This window comes from Castor canadensis, chromosome 19 (assembly GCF_047511655.1).
Source record: "Castor canadensis chromosome 19, mCasCan1.hap1v2, whole genome shotgun sequence".
Lineage (NCBI taxonomy): Eukaryota > Metazoa > Chordata > Mammalia > Rodentia > Castoridae > Castor > Castor canadensis.
Window position 1 is genome coordinate 25571508 of NC_133404.1, and position 17858 is coordinate 25589365.

The following is a 17858-nucleotide window of genomic DNA, read 5'->3' on the forward strand; positions in this document are numbered from 1 at the left end:
GGTATGAAAAAGTAAGTACCATCTTTATTCAGCCTTTATGATTTTTTCCAATACTACTCTTCTAGAATATAAGTCTAGATACCATGTTGCATTTAGTCAAAAGGCAACTTTAGTCTCAAGACTGTGACAGTTTCTTAGCCTTTCCTTGATTTTCATGAAATTGCTAATTGTGAGAGTAATTTTGTAGATGATCTTATATTTTCTTATTGTTAAACTAAGATTATTGGTTTTAGGGAAGAGTAGCACAGAGGGGAAATGTCTTTCTTATCATTCAAGGTATCTGATATCAATCTGACCTCTACTGGCAGTGTTAACCTTGAGCACTAAAACTGGCATTTACTAGGTTTCTCACGGCAGTTTTCACCTTCCCTTGAAAGAAACAAGATTCTAAACCCATACTCAAGTGAAAGAAAATGAATCTCTACAGCATACATTTGTCTACATTTAATTTTTAGAATTATTCAGTAAAGAAGATTTATCCCTTATATCCCATTAATTTATACATTGGATAATTTTCCTATCATTATAGACTATTGGGTATTTATTTTATTTTACTCTTTGGCTTATATTCTACAGGTATCCTGAATTTTGTTGCTCAAATTGCACCAACTTTGTTTGGCCATTGGGAGCTCTTTAGATCTATCTCTGTGTTCTCTTGACATGACCCAATTTTTTTCTTATTTCTTTACTTTATGGCACTGCCAGATGCTTCAGCTTCATCCTGTATTTTTTTCTTGCTAAAGCATTAAAATCTGACATTTATTTAAGAAGCTCTGTTCCTTTTATTGGAGAATGATATTTAGAAAGTGGGTACTTAGTGCTGTATGTACTCAGGGTAAGGAGGGTACAGCTGTCTCTAGGCTCTCTCAGCAGTCAGAACATATGATATGGGCTCACTTTTCACTCAGTTTTATGAAGGTGCTAATCCCAAGCTCTTAGCTTTCCTTAATTAAACTCCATCACTTGGTTATTCAATATCTTAAAGCAAAGACCAACAGAGTTTAATTTTCACACCTTAACCAGAGATAGTAGTATTCTACCTCAAATCTAAATCCTTATATATAGTTTAAGCCAAAAGTGGCATTGGGAAATTTACATGAAGATAGATCAGAGGCTCTGTGTTGTGGGAAAAAAAGTACCTGACCCACAAGGGATGAAGGATGAATATGGAGCAGTTCTTCCAGCAACTCCTGTCCACGCCCACCTCCCAAGGCTTCTGTGAGGTATGTAGACAGAACGGGTCCAATGAAGACAAATCCACAGTAGAGCGCGGACCCAACAGAAAACTGTCCTTGTTCATTATGCTATTCTCTAACCCCATAATCTCAGAGGAGGTTCATGATTACCCTGTATTATTCTCAGGAATTGAGGATGTGAATTTCAAATGTCTACAGTTAGAAAACACTGGAGCCTTTCAATATCCATAGCGTACAATGTGAACTTGCATTCGATTTACGCTTGATAGCCTTCAAAGTCTGTGGGGTTGAACACCAGGTGGGAGCAATGTTGATAACCAAAATGACAGGGCATGCTCTGGGATAACTTAGGCAATACTGTCTTCATCTCTCAGATATTTTGATGTGCAAATATAAGATCTTCAGCCTACATCTCTAAAACTGAAGTACTCTATACATTATATAACTCACACTCTGAAATATGTGAGAATTTGTGCATTTCACACCTACGCTTGGAATGTACAAAGACCACCTCAAAACCCTGAAACAAGAAGGCAGATATCTAGAGAAAAACAGATGAGTAGAGCAATCAGGTGAAGAATGGGAGTATCAACCTGAACAAGCACATGCACAGTAGAAAAATCCCTCAGAAACCATGAGCTTTGGATGTGTATGGGGGGGAGAGTCAACTTCAGTGGAGAGGAAAATGTAAAAACAACTTTACTCTCCACCCTCATAATATAATCTATGAGAAAGTCACAGGATGAAATGAAGAAGAGGGAGGGACACAGTTAATCATGATTGCAGATGATCAGAGCTGTCAGAACTGGCTTCTGCCACCTGCTTTTACCCAACAAGTTCCATTGCCTAGTTGGACATTTACACCTCTATCCCCAGAGAGCCCAACCTGCTTAGATATCCACTGGAGACCATATCTGTGTAGGTATCTATTTCCCATTGGCTTGAGCCCAATCACATCATGCAGTATGGTTTCCACTTATGCTCATTTTAGTCAAGCCACTTCATGTGGGCTGGGGGCTGGGGTGAGGAGAGCAGCTGGTGAGGGCACAGCTCGTGTTTCTCAGAGCAGGAAAGCCATTCCTTAGGTGCTGCCATTCTGGCCATTTGGCCAACAAGAGCCTCTCTGGCTCTCTGAGCTCTTACCTCACCCCTGGTCAACTTTCACAGGATTTTCCATTCCTTGTCTTAAATAGATCACGGGCAGCTGTTCTTGTCATTTTTTTCTACATGTTGCTTTGCCCCTTGCCAAGCCTCATTCTTGTTGCTACTTTAGACATGATGAAAAACTGCAGAGCCTGACAAATAGGAACAGAATTCACCCCACAACCACTTTGGTTCACATCCTGATTGTGCCTCTCTCAATTCTTTGACTTCAAATAAATTGTTTAACTTCTTGGTGCCATTATCTCATTTGAAAAGTGGGAAAAATAAGAAAAGTATTCATACCATAACGTTCTAATGATGTTTCAATGAGTTAATTGTATAAAGTCCCAAAGAATACTTTGCAGGTCAGAAGTGTTACGGAAGTGCGGACACACGCTGAAGGCTGTCAATGCCCACAAGTTTCTTCAAAATCCCAGCTATCCAGGGACAAGGCAGGTAAGAGGTCTGGTATGACCAGTTAATGTGTTCAGACTTGTGACCGGCCAAACACAAATGACCAGATATGTCATGGAAAAGGGGAAGAAAGTTTCCCCAGGATTGGTCAGTACAAGAGCAAGTATGTATTTTGAAGGTTCTAGATTTCCCTGAAGATTTCACTAATAATCAAGTCAAACTACAGGCACTGCACACCCTGTACCTTAAGTCAGTAAGTGTTACAATGTGGCTGATAATTCTTTTATTCAACAACTCCCATATTATCTCCAAGTTTTAACTCTCAAGAACACCTTTTGTTGCAAAGAGCACACAGGAAGAGATGGAGGCAAAGATGTTTAGGAATGAAGTTGACATAGACCCTTTTCAGTCTCCTTTTCATGAGTTTAAAAGTTTTGCCTTTAAAACTTCCAGATGGCAATGAACACAGCTGTAGCCTGAGATGCAGTAAAGAATGCTGTGCTGCTGCTCTGTTTCCAGGAAACCCCTCTCATCTCAGAGCTCTGCTTAGTGACTTCCTCCTCACTTCAGCTCTTACACTGTTGCTTGTGGTTGACTGAATCTTATTTATATCTTCAACAAAAAACAAAATAAAAACAGCAATACTATAGGTATATTCAACATTTCCTGTACTAAAATTTTGAATACTTTGGACCCAATATTTTCAAAGGCACATATGCACATATATAATGTATATGTGCATATATATAGTACTGACCCATCCCAACCAGTAGCTGGCGTATGGTGATCCACCCCTGTCATGCCAGCGATGGTGAGAAGTGTAAAATGGGAGAATCCTGGTAAAGACCAGCCTTGGCAAAAAGTGAGACCCTGTCTCCAAAATGACAAACGAAGAAAGTACTGGAGGCCTGGCTCAAGCAATAGAGCAACTACAAAGTCCTGAGCTCAAACCCCAGTACCTCGAAAAAGAAAAAAGGTGGGGTAGTGGAGTTTTGTCATTAAAAATTCTCATTCTAATTCTCATCAAAAATTCTAATTTTAATGACTTTGATGAGTTGAAAGATAAGAAAATCCTATGTAGTTCCAACATAGAGAAGTCAGAATATGTGAAACCTGAACTGTTTATAGAAGAGGTGACGACATCCCTTTTTTCAGATTTTATCCTGATAATAAAACTGGTGATCCAATAAAGGAATAGAGTATGTGCAAGCGTCTTCTTTAAGAAACTCTGAAATCATGCTGATGTTTTATTTTGCAAAAGCTTTTTGCTTTACCTTAATATTGAAACCCTAAATACTTCAAATAGTTGCTTATTTTGTATGATAGAAAGTAGGGACCAAAATTATTTTGTTTTAAATATTGATTTGTGAATATTTTTTTAAAAATCCATTATTCCCCAACTGCTTTATAGGATGATAGTGTCTTAACTTAGGTGGGCACATATGCATGACCTGTGTCTATATTCTATTCCAATTCATTGTTGTGTTTATCTTGTACAGGTACTGTGCTATATCTTATAGTGTATTACACCTTGATATGTGGTAGTATAAGCTTCTTGTAGAGGTTCCCATGTCTCTTCCTATGATGACACAGGTAACACTTCCTATAATGACACAGGTAACATTCTTGAGGGCTCCTCCTTCATGGCCTAATTATTTCTCAGAGTCTTGACCTCCAAATGCCATCATCATGAACTTTCAACATTTGAAATTTGGGAGGGACACAAGTATTCAATTTGTCTATGTTTTTAGCCTCCCAATATTCAAGTCTTTCTCGCAAGCCAAACACATTCATTTCATTAGAACAGTCACAATGGTCTTTTATTAGAGACAGTATCTTACTATGTAGCTCAGGCTGGACTTGAACTAGCTATGTAGTCCAGGATGGCTTCAAATTCACCCTTTCTTGTGTTATTGATGGGGATGATTATAAGTATGCCACCATGCCAAGCCCTCAAAAGTCTTGCCTCATTTCATCCTCAACTCTATTATCTAAAGATCATAGTTTCATTTAAGCATCAGTTACACCAGATATGGGTAAGACCTGAGTAATGATTCATTGTGAGGAAAAATTCCTCTCTAGCTGTGAACCTCTGGGACCAAATTAGTAATGTGCTTCCAAAATACAATGATGGTACAAGAATAGGATAGATGGTCCCATTCCAAAAGGGAGACATTGAACAGAAATAAAGGGTAATAGATTCCAAGCAAGTTCAAAATCTAGCAATGCAGATGTCATGAAAATTAAGGTTCCCAAATAATCCTCTTTAGCTGGGCATGTCCAGGTCCACTGAAGGGGTAATACTCCCCCCAGGGTTATCCTGGGCAGTAACCAAGCCAGAGCTTTGGGTAGTTGCCTTCCATAGGTCTTAAGGCAAGTTATCTGGCCTCTTGAAAGCACAGTGATGACTGGCACCTTTCAAACTGATGATCACCCTGACAATCACTACATCACCTCCAGGGCTATTTACCTTTGTTTCAAAGAATAAAGCATGTTCAGAGTTGAGTAGCTCTATGTTCCCATTCTGTAAGATCCAGTAAGTCAAGCCAGGTGCCAGTGGCTCACGTCTATAATCCCAGCTACTTGGGAGGCTGCAATTGGAAGGATCACAGTTCAAGGACAGCTTGGGCAAATAGTTTGCAAGACCCCATCTCCCACCAGAACAAAATGGATTGAAAGTGTAGCTCAAGTGGTAGAGCGCCTTTTTGCAAGTGTGAAGACCTGATTTCAAACCTGAGTCCCACCAAAAAATAAAAAAAGATCTAATAAATCAGACAGTCTTCCATCATTTCTTCCTGTCTCCTTCCTGAAGACAGTAGGGAATGAAGGAAGTTCTAACTGGTGGATTTTCTACTGGAACAACTGATTACATCCATGGTTCATACCCACACTGATTTCCTTGTCAAGTTTGTCAAGGGATCACTTGGACACACCCTCAGTACTGTTTTCCTTTCTCAGTATTTGCAGCATGGATATCTTGTTAGTTTTCCAAATCTTTGTCCTAGTTCCATTTTCCTTAATAATTCCATCTTTGAGTCATTTTTTAACTTCACGAATTTTATTATATGCAGTCAGGAGGAGAAAAGTCACTACTTCAACACTTTGCTTAGAAATCTCCACCAAATATCACATTTCATTGCTCGCAAGTTCTACTTTCCACAAAACATTGGACCCTGCACAAATATCAGCTAATTTATTCAGGATTATTTAGATATTCTTTAAGAAAATGGAGTCTTTCTAGTTCTCTTTTCTTTCTGAGCCCTCTCCAGAATCACCTATAAAGATCCGCTTGTGACAATCTTTGCTTCTTACAGCATGCATGAAGCTTCTTTCCACAACCCAAAGCTCTTTCTTCATATTGAGATGTTTGTTATTGCAGTACCCCCACTTTTTGGTGCCACCTTTTACCTTTTTCAGTTTGGTTTGGCACAACACAGTACCATAAATTTGTAAGATGGCTTATAAGCAACATAAATTAATTGCTCCTACTTCTGAAATTAGGGTGCCAGCAAAGTTGATTCCACTGAAGACCCTCTTCTGGTTTGCTGAGAGTGGTCTTTTTGTACATCTTTTTCACAGAGTAAAAAGAGAGCTAGCTAAGCTCTCTGGCCTCTTCTTATAAAGCCAATAATGCCATTCATGTTGCTTTAACTTCATGATCTAATTACTTCCCAGCAGCCACATCTAAATACCATTATATTGGGATTAAGGTTTAAAAATACAAATTTGTGGGGGGATAGGGCAAACCTTCAGTCCATTATAAAAAGTATTTTTCATTTTTCTTTTAATGCAGATATGTTGGTAAATATTTTTGGTAAACATTTTTACTTTACTTTGATTTTAAAGAATATTTATACTGAATATAGGCATCTTGATTGCTAGTTTCTTTTCTTACTTTAGAAACGACATTCCATTGCTTGCTGGATTCAATTATTTCTGTTTAGGAATATGTCAGTCTTATTGTTGCTCATTTAAACAAAATGTGTCTGCTTTTTGTTGCTTTCTTTCAAGATGTTTCTCATTAAATGATATTCAGTACTTTTAATAGTGTGTCATAAGTATGGTTTTCTTTGTATTTATCCTGCTGGATTTTCATCAGACTTTGTCAAATGATTTATTTACATCTGCATCAATTTGAGAAAATTCACAGACATTATTTCCTCAAATAATGTTATGGCCTCATTTCTCTCTTTCTTTGTACATCGATTTCAAATGTGTTTGATATTTTCACTGCATGCTAGATTTTTCAAATACATATTTTTGATTTTTTATCTATGTAATTATTTTCATATATATGCTGGTTGGTGCATCCTTTTATCTACTATTCAATTGTTCAAGCTATTATCCAATATAGAGGGATTGGTTAATTTTAGCTATTGTACCTTTAATTCCATAATTTATTTGAATGTTTTATGCATTATTCACTTTTGAAAATTTTGTCATCTTTTCATAACTGTTTTCTCTATTTCAGTAAAAATATTAATCAAAGTAAAATATGAGAGTCTCAGCTTACCAGGTTCTTCACCACTTATAAAGAAACTATTTTGCCAGTTAAAAATGTATATATGGTATATAAAAGCTGTCAACTTATTGGGTCAATAGCTCAAAAATTTCAACCATAAAGTAGAGCTATTAATAGTATTTAAGATAATTTATGGGGAAATTTGAATCACATTTTCATGGAATAGCAGTAAATTGTATTTGAGACACATATAGCTGATAGAATACAGAATGTTAATGAATATCAAGAATAATGTGTTTTACAATTTTTCATGTTAAGAAAAATTATGAAAAGGATATCAGAATAAGATAATTCAACAAGCCATGGCTTCTCCAAATTAGTTAAAAAAAACTCGTTGAGACAGTGATCTCAGACTAAGAGCAAATAAGCAGCTAAGATCTTCCTGGAGATAATCCTCTGTCTTTCTGGCTAGAGGCAAGACTGGCTGTGGGCAAAAAACAGTTCCCATTGCAAACAAAAAAACCACAGGTCTCTCTTTCTCTTTACAACATAAGTCATGACATGCATCTGCATCCAAACTTTGTTCTCAGTAGCTAAAAATGAACAAATAAACTTGAATGTAACTTTGCACTGAATAATTACTTTAAAAAAATCTGGCCCCAGTTTTACATGTTCTGGCTTGTAACAGTGTGAATCACATAGCATGTCCTGAGCAGCTGTGCTCCTCCTGAAGCCAGAAAATGCTTCTAGGAATGAGCCCAGAGGATGAGGGAGAGGCTAACAGGACACAGCTTACATTACACGGTCAGAGGATCTCTTTGCATAACTCTTTTGTTCATGATAGTGTACTGTTTCCTTATTTCTCTCAGTCATTTGCTTGCTTCTCACGCAATTCCACATTTTATTAATTATTTAAAATTACTGATTATCAGAGTATTTTTGTATACTCTGCAGGCACCTTCATCAGGGATCATCTTAATCCATTTCAAAGCCCAGTGACTACAGTACATGTCGACAGGGAAACAGGTGGTAACAGCAAGTAAATGTTGAGCCATGTTTTGTTCTATCTCCATAGCAACAGGATAGAAAAAGGTCTATTAAGCTATGTTGTTTCCAGCCAGGAGCGAAGACAAGCAATAAGATGCTCCCTCCTTCTCTCCGTGTATTTCCATCCCCAATGCTCATATTTGCTCTAACAAAGTGGTTAACTTATTAAATGTGTGTATATTTATAAATATGTGATGTAAGTATATATATATATATATATACATATATATATGCAAATCAATGTATACACATATATATTCCACAAATAATAACATGTAGCCTCTATGAAGCTATCCGGTGATGAGGCTACTTACTTCTTCTCATATGACAATAGATTGTATTATCCATATCAATTTGGGGGTTTTTTTGTAGTTTTTATTTGGTTTGGTTTGGTGGTACTTGGGTTTGAACTCAGGGCCTCACGCATGCTAGCCAGCTCTCTACCACTTGAGCCACATCCCAAGCAATCAATACCAATGATTAACTCTCAAATTCTTATTTTAATATTTTAGTGCCTTGTCCAATGCCAGGCACATGACATGCTTTTGGCAATGAAATACGAGCATAAGTGATGAATGCCACACCCAAACATGAGCCTAAGAGCAATCATGTGCTTCTGTGATTGCTTTTGTTCCTGTTGTCACAAGAATGGCATGCCCTTCAACCTGGATTCCGGAATGAAGAAAATGCAGGGAACTGCAATTGATCCCTACCAGATGCAAAGCAATGTGTACATGAGCAAGAAATTCATGCATATGATTATGATTACATGATATTTTGGTGACATTTATTACCATATTAATAACCTGGTGAACAGTAATGAATTAATAAAAAAGCATCAACAGTTGTGAGGTGACACTGAATCAACAACTAAAATTAAAATATTAATATCAGGTTCAGTTAACAATCTGTTCCAAAGCTGTTATTGACTCCTGAAAAATAAAGCAGCCTATGTTTTATTGATACAATATTTACTTCAAATGCAATTCATGATAATTTGGAATGAAGTTGTAGATTTATTCAAGCGATCGGGAAAATGAAAATAACTACCATGCTCTTAGTAATACCACAAAGAGATACTCTTGAAATAAAAATTGTGGATTTGACAGCAAGATTGAAAGCTGGAATTCTTTATCTGCTCCAAACAGTAAAAGGTAAAATAGAGAAACGAGAAATAGAGAAACAGTTTTCTGGAGCTCTGCTCCATAGGAGCACACACTAGGACTAATGAAAGATTATCTATCAAATTTAGTGTTAAAGCGAAATATAAACCAAGGGCTCAGTCTCGTGTACTTTGCTACATCCTATGACTTGTTTGTGGGTGTATTGGTCAGCTTTCCACTATTCTAGCCAAATACTGAGCTATTCAATTTATAAAGAAGAAATATTTTATCTAGCTCAGGGTTTCAGAGATTTCAGTCCTATTGCTCTGGGTGTGTGGTGTGGGGAGGCAGCACACCATGGTAGGGAGTATGTGATAAGGATGCTCCTCTCATGGCCAGGAAGCAAAAAATCATGAAGTGACCACAGTCCTGCGATCTCCTTCATGGGCACGCTCCCAATGAACTAAAACCTCTCATTAGGTCCCACTTCTTCAAGTTTTGAACACCTCCCATCAGCACCATGGGCTGGGGTCTAATCCTGTAACAGATGGGACTTTGAGGAACATTCTAGATCCAAAATATGGCTAAGGGGCAATCCCTTAAAACTTTCCATTATACCGATGTCTTGGGGAAGAGACTAAGCAAGTGACTCTTTCTTGGAATCCTGATCACCTAAAGTTACCTTAATTTACCTGATATTACATCAAGCTACAAGTGGATCAGGTCTTGAAAATAACTTAAGAATGACAATTGGCACATTAGAATTATACAGAATGAAATCTAACTAGACTTTGAGTGAGTTACACTGTCAAAATAGCTCATAGCTGCTGTTTCAGATTCAAAGTTACTTTTAGACCAACAATATTATACTCAAATCCCAGGGAGAGACGAATACTCTTTTTTTTGGTGCAACTGGAGTTTGAACTCTGGACTACACACTTGCAAAGCAGGCACTCCACTGCTTGAACCACACTCCAGTTAGGAATATATTCTTTAACACTTTATACCATGATGACCAAGGAAGGTGATGGAGAAAGAAGGGTCTCCCAGGGGATGGAGTCACAAATCAGAGACTAATTTACTAGGGATCTGCTGTATAGGAGCACACACACTGGGACTGAGCAAACTTTGTTTACCAAATAGCTGGGTGTCTCATAATGTCTTTCCAGAAGGACATCAGAATTGCCATAGAACAATGCAAGATGTGTACTCCCAACCTCCCTTGTTCTGAATGAGAGAATTTATTGAGAGCGCTCTGCCCTCATATTTTATGTTGACTATGACGGGCAGCCAATTCATCATTCTTTATCTCTAGATAATGAACTAATATAGATTAATTAAAGGCTATCCTGAGGTCCTTAAGTCTGACAGCATGGTTAGATGATCCTTTGATGATTTCACATGGAAGAGAAAATGAAGACCTCTTTTTTTTTAAGGCTTTTTTTTCACATTTGAATATTTTACTTTATTTTATTTTATTTATTTATTTTTATTGTTTTATTATTCATATGTGCATACAGGCTTGGGTCATTTCTCCCCCCTGCCCCCACTCCCTCCCTTACCACCCACACCACTCCCTCCCTCTCCTCCCCACCCCCTCAATACCCAGCAGAAACTATTTTGCCCTTATTTCTAATTTTGTTGTAGAGAGAGTATAAGCCAATATAGGAAGGAACAAGGGTTTCTGCTGGTTGAGATAATGATAGCTATACAGGGCATTGACTCACATTGATTTCCTGTGCGTGGGTGTTACCTTCTAGGTTAATTCTTTTTGATCTAACCTTTTCTCTAGTTGCTGGTCCCCTTTTCCTATTGGCCTCAGTTGCTTTTAAGGTATCTGCTTTAGTTTCTCTGCGTTGAGGGCAACAAAAGCTAGCTAATTTTTTAGGTGTCTTACCTATCCTCACCCCTCCCTTGTGTGCTCTCGCTTTTATCATGTGCTCAAAGCCCAATCCCCTTGTTGTGTTTGCCCTTTATCTAATGTCCACATATGAGGGAGAACATACGATTTTTGGTCTTTTGGGCCAGGCTAACCTCACTCAGAATGATGTTCTCCAATTCCATCCATTTACCAGCAAATGATAACATTTCGTTCTTCTTCATGGCTGCATAAAATTCCATTGTGTATAGATAACACATTTTCTTAATCCATTTGTCAGTGGTGGGACATCTTGGCTGTTTCCATAACTTGGCTATTGTGAATAGTGCCGCAATAAACATGGATGTGCAGGTGCCTCTGGAGTAACAGTCTTTTGGGTATATCCCCAAGAGTGGTATTGCTGGATCAAATGGTAGATTAATGTCTAGCTTTTTAAGTAGCTTCCAAATTTTTTTCCAGAGTGGTTGTACTAGTCTACATTCCCACCAGCAGTGTAAGAGGGTTCCTTTTTCCCCGCATCCTTGCCAACACCTGTTGTTGTTGGTGTTGCTGATGATGGCTATTCTAACAGGGGTGAGGTGGAATCTTAGCGTGGTTTTAATTTGCATTTCCTTTATTGCTAGAGATGGTGAGCATTTTTTCATGTGTTTTTTGGCCATTTGAATTTTGAAGATCTCTTTATTAAGGGAAAGAAACAATATTTGTAACAAGGGTTGGATTGTGGTAGATTTTACTTTTGTTTATAACATGTTCCTTTTCCCTGTAAAAAGGATATACTCTGTGTCAGATAGATATTGTGCTTGGCCACAGCCTGAATTTTGGATGTGAATGGAATTAGTGACTGTCACATTCAAGCAGATTCCTGAGGACACATCCAAGGATGTGTGATTGCTTTTTCCTTCTGCTGTAAGAATATGTTGTGATTTCTGCTTAGTTCCCAGAAGATACGTCAAATGAAGCTGTGATCAACCACTGTTATTATATACACAAGCATTACATAAATGTTAATCACTGTGAATTGATGAGATTTTGATGGTGGTCTTTGATTACAGTATAACAACTTTAAAAAGCAGATTTATAAAATGCCGTGTATCCCATTTCTTCAGGGCATCACAAGCTTTGTTTTCAGGTAAATTTTCTTTTGAGAGAAAACAGTTTCTTTTCAAATTAAAATTTTATTTTGTTATAGAGCCCAAGTTTCAGATATCCTGGCCTTTCCAAATCATATGAGGAAAAAAACTTGGGTGGTGTGAACTCTTACATGAATTTCCTTGAAAGGGGTGGTCTCACATGTGGTATCAGAGCCATGCACACATTAGGATGCAGAGGGACGTGGTTCTGAGCAAGGTATCCTCAGATCTGAGCAAGGTATCCTCAGAAACCACTGTGTCTCCTCTCCTTCTGGGCAACAAGAGGAAAGGGGCTACTGTGTTTCAGTGGTTAGTCCTTACAGATATATTAAGTCAGTAAATATTTTAGGGAAAATGGAAGCTAGATTTTCACTCTTGGAGAACGTACAGTTCTCCATCAATTCCAATGCTGTATATTGTCTCTGAAAAATTTCCTTACCTTTTAGGTTTCCAGCAACTGCTACTAGACCACCTCAAGTACCTCTGAAGTCCCTTTCCCCCAAACACCCAAGCAGACACTTATCCTACCCTTAAAACCAGCAATTGTTCTCTTCCACACTACAGGAAGATTCAGAAAGACAGGCATTGTCCATTCTGAATGTCAGCTATGCCCACAGCCAGAAACTGGTTCTAAGAAGAGGCCAACCCTATGTCTGCTCTCAAATACTCCCAAAGAAACCTGTTTTCCTCAGGAAGTAAAAAAATTAACACTTTCAATAAAAATAAGCCTGGACAGCAGATTATTAAAGAAACTTCTATCCCTTGTGCATATTTCGGAAAAAATGTTAAGTTAAGGGTTAAAAAGAGGCTGTTTGCAAAAGAATTCCACATAATTTATGTGACCGCTCTGTCCTCAAGTAGGGGGAAGCATAACTCCTTCAGTGTGGGCTGCACACACTGACTGTCTTCTGGTGATTACTTGACAAACACTACCTCTGCCAGTTAATCAGTTAATGCAACAGTGATAAGTCACATTCATGGTATGCCAGCTTGATGGGCTGGGATAGAAACAACATTTGATCTCTGTGGTCTTCCTGCCCCCAAACCAATCTAATCATGAAAATAAGAACAGTGAAATTCCAAGAGAGGTACATTCTGCAGGATACCTGACAAGGACTCCCAAAACTGTCCAGGTCACCAAAGACTGAGACACTATCACAGTCGAGAGGAGTCTAAAGGATCATGACAAATAAATGTGATGCTGTATCCTGGATAACATTTGGGAAGAGTAAAAGAGCATTGAGCAAAAACTAAGGGAATAGCAAGAAAGCACACTTAAATGAATAGTAATGTGTTGATATTGGTTCATTAGTTGTGACTATCTGAAACTAATGCAACATGCTAATAATGGGGAAAACTAGGTTTGAGGTACACAAGAACTTCTATGGTTGCAACTTTTTAAAATATAAAGCAAGCAAACAGCCACCTTCCTTCTACTTCCCTGCAGTGAGTCAAGTCATGCTCAGGACAGAAAAAGCAAGTGATCCTAGAAGACCCCTTAACATGGAGATGCACTCCTTTTTCCTACCCCAAGAAGAGGCAAAAGTAGGAAGAAGACTCTATAGGGAACTAAAAAGAATGAGCAGGCATTTGGATAAACCTCTCCAACACAGGACAAAATCCGACTCACTCTTCTGTCTCCTACATATTCAAATTATTCATTAAAGGTTTTCAGAATTATAACCCCATACAGTTTCCCTAAATATATTTTTTATACATAAGGACATCAATTTCAAGTCTTCTCTATATTACCCTGACTTTGATAGTCAGTTGCCAGGACTCCATCCCTACCTCTTTTCCAAGCAGGGAGTCTGAGAATTCATAGTTAGACTAATGAGCTGGATCAAAATCTTGCCTCAAGTTTTGACAGCTGACTTACTTCAGCCTGACTGACCTGAAAACTTTCAGGTCGGTAAAGAGGTGCCTGAGCTACAGGACAGTCTCCTGGTGATGTGAAAAAATATGCACTTACACAGTCAGAGTTGGCTGCGAAACTAGCTCTTCACAAGAGTGGCAAAATTGCCACTCTTGTTAAACTAAATAGAACATTGTGGATCCAATTTCAAACATCCTGCCTTGGTCTCGGATGAGTCACACACACGGAACTCACAGCCCCTCATCTCTGCCCCTTCTTAGCGAAAGTATGTGGGCAGAGGCAGGCCAGAGTGAGTAATAGGGTCACTGGGGAGCAGAACACAGAATTTGTAGATGGGTTTTGATTACCCTGAAGGGCTTTCTCTATTCGACACTACTGCAATTTCATCTGAACAGCCATTAAAGCAACCTTTATGAAAATGTGGCTGACTCATACCCAACATTATTTTTCAAATTACCATTGTGAATTATTGTATTCTACTTGTATCTAAGCTATAACCCTGCAAGAACAGTGGCACCTCAAATTATATTTCAAACGTAGATAGAAATGCGAGGGATGAGTGAGAGAACTAATCTGATGCCACCCTTAGGTCTCTGTGTGTGAGGCCTCATGGCAAATATCCCACCAGTAAACACGAGGTCAGAAACAGGAAGGATCAGGGAGAGAAAGGAGACAAGTAGACAATTGTCTACTTTGAGAAGCACATTGTCTTTGGTAAGCACAACTACAGCACACATGGACCTCCATTACCCATATCACACCCTTGCCTCTCCTTGCATCACCCCTCCAAGCCCTTAATCAACCTTCTCAGAAGTACACTTGTTGCTGTACTTCAGGTCTGATGGCAGCCTCTATTCATAATTTGCTTAAGCCAATTAGAACATTCTAAGATATTTGAGAACTCATATTGATTCCCTTTCTCTGAACTTTCTGCCATATACATGGAGTGACTGTGATTGTTAATCTTGAATGTCACATTATTAGATTAAGAGTGCCCTATGAGATTAGTGTCGCACACCTCTGGGTATGTCTAGGATAAGAGCTCTGACATAATCAATGGTTTAATCTATTGATGGATTCAAAATTTGAATAGACTACTGGGAAATGGTAGAACTGTGGAAGGTGAGGCCTTAGTTGGATGAAATGGGTCACTTGGGTGTGCCTTTGAAGGGTATATCTTGGCCCTGACACTTTCTTGTGTCTCCTCTTTGATTGCTGGCCACTGTGAAATGAGAAGCCTCTGTCACAAGTTCCTGCCGCCATGATATTCTGCCTTGGTCCAGTCAAACTTGGACTGAAATCATGAGGCAAAATAAATCTCTCCTTCCTTCAGTTGTTTTTCTTAGGTATTTGACACAGTGAGAAAACAAGTATTAATACAGCAACCATCCACAGTTTAATTCCGTGAAGAATGGGCCTGGTGTGGACACCTTTCTCATTTGAAGGATCCAAGCTGTTCCTCTTAGTTGTAGTTCCTCCAGATTTATACTTGTTTATTTATCCAACTACCATTTCCTTTCACTTTACAGAATTATCACATATTATCTGTGTTTGTTTATTTACTTGATTGCCACTTACAAAAGGTGCCTCATTGCTCACCCATGAGTGGACAGATTGGGTCCATTTATAGGAAACATTTCTTCACATATAGTCACAGGAACAGCTAATCTAGAGCAACTATGAGGCAAGAAGAGAAATTCATGCGAGCATCCCTCTTTCTCCTCTGTGTCAAAAAAATACATTTCTTGCTTCTCCTCCAGTCCTGCACTCATGCCACCTGTTCTGGTTTGGATAGAAAGTGTCCCATAAAAAGGCTCATTATGTTAAAGGATTGATTGCCAGCTGAAGGAATTTGGAACATTGATTGGATCATCGGGGTTGTAATCTCATCAATGGATTAATCCATTGATGGATCCTTAATTTGGTGGCATTCTTGGGAGATGATAGAAAGTTTCAGAGGTGAGATCTGGTTGGAGGAAGTAGATCACTGGGGTGTTATCTTGAAGGTGTCATCTTTTTTTTTTCATTTTTCTTTTATTATTCATATGTGCATACAAGGATTGGTTCATTTCTCCCCACTGCCCCCACCCCCTCCCTTACCACCCACTCCGCCCCCTCCCTCTCCCGCCCCCTCAATACCCAGCAGAAACTATTTTGCCCTTATTTCTAATTTTGTAGTAGAGAGAGTATAATAAGCAATAATAGGAAGGAACAAGGGTTTTTGCTGGTTGAGATAAGGATAGCTACACAGGGCATTGACTCACATTGATTTCCTGTGCGTGGGTGTTATCTTCTAGGTTAATTCTTTTTGATCTAACCTTTTCTCTAGTACCTGTTCCCCTTTTCCTATTGGCCTCAGTTGCTTTAAGGTATCTGCTTTAGTTTCTCTACGTTAAGGGCAACAAATGCTAGCTAGTTTTTTAGGTGTCTTACCTATCCTCATCCCTCCCTTGTGTGCTCTCGCTTTTATCATGTGCTCATAGTCCAATCCCCTTGTTGTGTTTGCCCTTGATCTAATGTCCACATATGAGGGAGAACATACGATTTTTGGTTTTTTGAGCCAGGCTAACCTCACTCAGAATGATGTTCTCCAATTCCATCCATTTACCAGCAAATGATAACATTTCGTTCTTCTTCATGGCTGCATAAAATTCCATTGTGTATAGATACCACATTTTCTTAATCCATTCGTCAGTGGTGGGACATCTTGGCTGTTTCCATAACTTGGCTATTGTGAATAGTGCTGCAATAAACATGGATGTGCAGGTGCCTCTGGAGTAACAGTCTTTTGGGTATATCCCCAAGAGTGGTATTGCTGGATCAAATGGTAGATCGATGTCCAGCTTTTTAAGTAGCCTCCAAATTTTTTTCCAGAGTGGTTGTACTAGTCTACATTCCCACCAACAGTGTAAGAGGGTTCCTTTTTCCCCGCATCCTCGCCAACACCTGTTGTTGGTGGTGTTGCTGATGATGGCTATTCTAACAGGGGTGAGGTGGAATCTTAGCGTGGTTTTAATTTGCATTTCCTTTATTGCTAGAGATGGTGAGCATTTTTTCATGTGTTTTCTGGCCATTTGAATTTCTTCTTTTGAGAAAGTTCTGTTTAGTTCACATGCCCATTTCTTTATTGGTTCATTAGTTTTGGGAGAATTTAGTTTTTTAAGTTCCCTGTATATTCTGGTTATCAGTCCTTTGTCTGATGTATAGTTGGCAAATATTTTCTCCCACTCTGTGGGTGTTCTCTTGAAGGTGTCATCTATTATCTGTTTTTTCTCTTCCCTTCTCCCTCTCCCCTCCTCTCGCTCTTTCCCCCTCTCTCCCTCCCTTCCTGATGTCTTGTTCTTGTTCTCTTTCTTTATCTCTCCCTCCTGCTCTCACTCTTCTCTCTTTCTCTCTTTCTCTCTCCCCCACACTCTCTCTCTCTCTATCTCTCCTTCATTCATGAAGTATCTCTGCTTCATTGTGCCCTCTCCACCCTAATGTTCTGCCTCACCAGCAATGAAAGCTGTCTAACATACTCCCACTTGGCAAAGAAGAGAATGCAGTTCCAAGAAAACTCAGCAGCACAAGAATTTTCACTATCCAGGATACCTACCTGTCCTGCACTA